Raw genomic sequence first — 5,611 nt, 5'->3', positions numbered from 1 at the left:
AACGCGGGGCAGACAAAAAAAAAGAGGGCAAGATGGGGGGGGAGGCAGGCGAGCGAGCACGGCAGACGCAGCTCCGACTTCCCCTTCCCTTCCGCGAGATGCCTCAGCAGCCTGCGGGATGCCGGAGGCGGCGGCGGCGATGGGGGGGGAGCAGAGGATCGGGAGGAAGGGGGCTCGCAAAACTGGCGGGGGGGCCAGGCCCCATGGGCCCCACGCAGGCTACGGGCCTGCCTATACGGGAAGCACACTGGAAGTTCCTACACTTTGCCTACAATGGGCTTCACTTCCAGTACTGGGTCCTGCCCTTTAGGCTCAAAATGGTGCCCAAGGGTACAGGGCAAGGAGGTACTGGTTGCCCTGGTAGCACACTTAAGAACCCAGGTGTCATAAGTCAGAATGTGATCATTGACAGTGAGGATTCCTCTGATCTGGCTGTAGCTGGTCCTGAGCCAGCAAATGAACAACATGAGTTTGAGTTACCAACTGATCATAACTCACGGCCCACAACTGTAGCTGAGCCAACACCTGGCAGCTCCAAATCAGGAAACTAGCTCACAGAAGCAACTCCCGGCCCACCTGGCTCTCCCACACTCATGCAGTGCCGGCGCTGTCAACAGTGTGCAGAGTTGCAGGCAAGGAGAAAAAGTGCACATCTCCTGTCTTGTCATTAGCTGTCAACTGATAGGATAGATGAGTAGTTTCTGGGTGACTGCCAAGTAATCATTGGTGAGTATGGCTCATTAAGGCTTAGCTATAAAATCAGCCAAGAAAAGCAGCAGTTTGTGGACACAACAAGTACACTTCGTTACTGAGCCACTGACCTTGCTGTTGCCAGATTTCTGAAATATTGGACCCTGGACTGGATACAGACAACTGGCATTTCTGGAATCCCTGACCCTGGACTTGACTTCATTAACCTACTCTCTGGAATCCCTGATTTTGGACTGGACTCTGGTTGCTTTCACTCTGTAATCTCTGCCTTTGGACTGCTCTGCTGAATACAAGCACTTGCCCCTCGGGAGGACTGGGCGAGTACACTAGGTGATAGCCATTTCCCCATACCTGGACAACTTGTTGATCAAATCCATGTTTCTCCAGAGAGGCATGGAGGATGCACACAAGACTCTCTCCTGTCTTCAAGCCCATGGATTCATTGTCAACCTGTAGAAGGGCAACTTGGAGCTGGCATGATGGATTCTGCACCTGGGCATGGTTATAGATACAGAGCAGGACAAGGTGTTCTTGTTGCAAGAGCATCAAGTGAAGATTTTAGCCTCGGTTGGGGACCTCTCACGCAGCCAATGGGTGGACATGATGTCCCTAGCGAGGCTTCTAGGGATGATGGTGTCCTGTCAGGATGTTGTCCCATGGGCCAAGTTTCCCCTCCATCCTCTGCAGAGGTTTCTCCTGCCATTCCAGGGGCTCATTGCCAGCAGGCCTCCAAGCAGAGCTGGTTCAGGAGTTCCAATGGTGGGTGACTCCTTTTTGGTTCTCAGAAGGAACTTCATTGAGGGAGCTGAAGAGGGTAATTATTACCTCAGACTCCAGCCTAACAGATTGGGGGGCTCAATCTCAGGGGAGGATGGTGCAGGGGTCTTGGTCTCAGGAGGAGGTGTCCAGGAGCATCAACGTTTTGGAGCTCAGGGCTATCAAGTTTGGGGTGCTAGCTTTCCCGGACCTCCTGGAGAGATAGCACATCCTAATCCATATGGACAACATGATGGCCATGTCAGGGTCTCTGCATGCAGAGGCAGCCAAGATGCTACAATGGGCGGAGGGTTGTGTGAAATCCCTCAAGACACTACACAGTGGCAGAGTGGCTCAGCAGGAGGCCACTGGACCAGTTGGAGTGGATGCCGAACAGGGAGACCTTCCAATAGGTGTGCCATGGGTTCAGACAGCTGGAGTTGGGCCTCATCACTTCTGAGCTGAACTTTCAGTTATCATGGTTCTAATTGAAGGCAAGTTCACTGTGGGCCATGGCAGTAGACGCTCTAAATTGTGAGTGGCTGGATCAACTGCTGTACTCCTTTCCCCCAATGCAAATCATTCAGCAAGTAATCCAGAGGATTATGGACCTGCAGGCAGAGGTCATCTTGATAGTGCCCTTCTAGCCCCAAAGGTCATGGTTCCAGGACCTAATGAGGTTGTTGACTATGGAGCCTTGGCAAATCCTGGTCAGGGAGGACCTCCTCACACAGGGGGTTCTGATGAACCCCCAACCAGAGTTGTTAATCCTCATGGCATGGAGATTGAGCAGTTGCAATTCAGAGGGATGGGTCATAAAGACAGGGCCATAGACACCCTCGTGGCTTCCAGGAAAGGGTCCACCAACAGGATGTACAGTAACTTGTGGAGCAGGTTTCACCTATGGTGCTCTGAGTGGGGGCTGGACCCCCTTACCACCATGGTGGGGGAGGTCCTCAACTTCTTGCAGGATGGTCTCAACAAAGGCCTTAGTACTAGCATGTTCAAAAGACAGGTAGCTGCCATTTCGGCAGTCAGGGAAGCAAAGAAAGGGAGACCCATATCTCAGCACCCCCATGTTAAAAGATTCCTAAGGAGCATCACTCTAGTTAATCCACTGCAGCGTCATCATTTTCCTACCTAGAACCTGAATGTGGTGCTTAAGGCACTAACCAGGCCTCCAGTTGAGCCCATGACCATGTGCCCACTGAAGGAGCTAACCTTCAAGGCCATTTTTCTGGTCAGCAACACCTCCACCAGGAGGGTGTTGGAATTTAGGGCCCTTTCAGCAGCTTTGTGTTTTTCATAATGATGGGGTTGTGCTCTGCCCAGACCTGGTCTTTGTCCCAAAAGTCAACTCAGTCTTTCATAGGTCAGAGAAGTTCTTCCTTTGCTCCTTCTGCCCAAACCCTAACCATCCTCAGGAGAGGGAGTGGCACTGTCTGGATGTCAGGAGAGCCCTAAGCTTCTACCTGGACAGAACCAAATCTATTTATAGGGACTGATTCACTGTTTGTGTCCTTTAGGCAGTCTTCTCTAGGGCACAAGGTTTCAATGTCCATCGTTAGCAGGTGGGCTAAAGATTGCATTAACCTTTTCCTACAAGTCCACTGGGTTAGAAATGTCCATGGGCGTCACAGTGCACTCCCTCAGAAGAACACCAACCTCAGTGGCTTATAGATCCTTCCCGTCTCTGGAAGTCATTTGTATGGCTGCCACCTGGAAGTCAGTACAGTGCTTCACCAGACACTACAGGATAGACCTTGGCTGAGGCTGCCTTTGGGACGAGGGTGCTGCAGCATATGCCATCTCCGTTTAGGAACTGTCTCTCCCACCCAGGGATGTATTGCTTTTTTAAAGTCCCAAAGACTGACCTACCCCAGGGCCACTGGAGAATGGAAGCTTGATCTCATTTACTGTGAATCTTCCTTCTCAATGGTCCGTGGAATGGGTCCGTCTGTCCCACCTGAGGGTGCTGTCCCTGATACGAGGAGGGCATGCTGGAGGTAGCTGAGGTTTTTTCCCTCCTGAATCTCCCTTCATCAAACCTAGGAGACGAATCCTGTCAGAAGAGCTCTGGAGGACGTGGATTGGATAGACGCCCCTGAGAAGGGCATTTGAGGACCTCTCCGGCCTTGGTTGGTGTGATTGGGGGTTTTAATCGTTGGGGAGAGAGGTTCCTTTCTTTCACTGCTTTAGGACTATACTGGAGCCACAAGGGAGAAGCCCCTCCCCCTGCAGGAATCGACCCTGCCAGCCCTCAGGGAGGAGCTTGTCCCAAAGGTGAAGACTGACACCCCCAGACCACCGAGAAGGAAGATTCACAGTAAGTGAGGCAAATCTTCTGTTTTAGATTAAAGTGCAGTGGGAACATCTGCATAACTTCCTAACTAGATGTTCATGCTGGCTGAGCCAGTAAGCCTCCTAATGCATCTCAGCTTGGGAGCAATACGGAAGAAAAATATATGACTGTATATGTGAATCCTTCTACTTATCCCTCTTCTGCCTTTTCTACTTAATCCTCACTAACCTTATCTGGATGGAAAGTTATGCCATTACAGTCAGGCTTTAATTTAAAGAGACAGCAGTGATGGAAATGGAAGCATCACACAGACCCCAGGATACGTCACCATCTCTTCTGCAGGATGAATCCTCTTGTGTCGGTAGTTGCTTGTCCTCATGATAGATCTTGCTTTTCTTCCGCTGATCTTGCCACTATCATGGGCCAAATGTTTGCTGTTTCTCAGATTGCTGCATTTTGAACACAACTACATTTTCAGAGCTGAATTGGGTTTGAACTCTCACCTTTTCATCTCATTGGAGCTGTGCCTGCTTCTACAAGGGCTGCATTTTTCATTTCTCTTCCCCCCCCTTTCCCCTTGACTACTAAAATTTCCTCTACTGATCCATTTTCTCTGAAACTCAGATTCAGTAAAGAACAAAGGTCTCCTATTTCTGCCTTCTAACAAACTTGCTCTTTGTGTCATTTTCTTGGCATTACATATCCATTACAAGTGTTTTGTGGAAGAGGTAGCATTCTAAAAGCTGTTTTGATGTTTGAAAGGCTAGTGTTTTTTTAAAAAAAGAAACAGAATGTAGATAGAATCAGATAATGTTAGAGTTGGAAGGGTCCTTACAGGTCATCTAGTCCAACCCCCTGCACTCTGCAGGAGCATAGCCAAAAGATAGCCCTACAACATACCCGAAAAATGGTTGTCCAGCCTCCGCTTGAAAACGTCCAGTGAAGGAGCCTCCACCACCTCCCAAGGCAGTCTGTCCCTCTGCTCAACCACTCTTACAGTTAGGACGTTTATCCTGATATTTAGCCAGTAACGACTCCCTTGTAATTTTCACCCATTAGATCTAGTCTTGCAATCCGGAGCAAGGGAGAATAGGTCTGCTCCATCTTCTACATGACAGCCCTTCAAATACTTGAAGACTGCAATCATGTCCCCTCTAAGCCTTCTCTTTCCCAGGCTAAACATACCCAACTCTTTCAGCCTTTCTTCATAAGACTTGGATTCCAACCCTCTCACCATCCTGGTTGCCCTCCTCTGGATACGCTTGAGCTTATCAACATCCTTCCTAAAATGTGGTGCCCAAAACTGCACACAGTACTCCAGGTGAGGCCTGACCATAGCAGAATAGAGAGGGACTACTACCTCCCGTGATCTGGACACAATGCTTCTGTTAATGCATCCTAAGATTGCATTAGCTTTCTTCGCAGTCACATCGCACAGCAGGCTCATGTTTAGCTTGTGATCAACCAGAACACCTAGATCCCTTTCACATGTGCTGCTGTCAAAGTCCCTCCCATTCCATATCTGTGCCTTTGATTTTTTGTACCTAGGTGTAAGACTTTGCACTTATCTCTATTGAAATTCATTTTATTTGTCTCAGCCCACTGTTCCAGCCTATCTAGATCATTTTGAATCCTGACTCTGTCTTCTTCAGAATTAGCAATCCCACCCAGCTTCGTGTCATCCGCAAATTTGATAAGCAGCCCCTCTATGTCTTCCTCCAGGTCATTTATAAAAACATTGAACAACACCAGGCCCAGTACCGAGCCCTGTGGCACTCCACTTGAGACTTCCCTCCATGAAATGAAGTTAATCTCTCTGTTCTCTTTTGTTGACAAATGATA

The 5,611-nt window shown here is 49.2% G+C and overlaps 1 protein-coding gene across 1 annotated transcript in view; it reads left to right on the top strand.

The window, feature by feature from the left end:
- The window catches only part of SLC35F1 (solute carrier family 35 member F1), a 349,356-nt gene that overhangs the window by 135,626 nt on the left and 208,119 nt on the right, over positions 1-5,611 (top strand). The gene's annotated exons all lie outside the window — the stretch shown is intronic.

This window comes from Gekko japonicus, unplaced genomic scaffold (genome assembly GCF_001447785.1).
Source record: "Gekko japonicus isolate JY-2015 unplaced genomic scaffold, Gekko_japonicus_V1.1 scaffold50, whole genome shotgun sequence".
NCBI lineage: Eukaryota > Metazoa > Chordata > Lepidosauria > Squamata > Gekkonidae > Gekko > Gekko japonicus.
The sequence above is the reverse complement of the archived record's forward strand: the minus strand, read 5'-3'. Positions and strand labels throughout refer to the sequence as shown.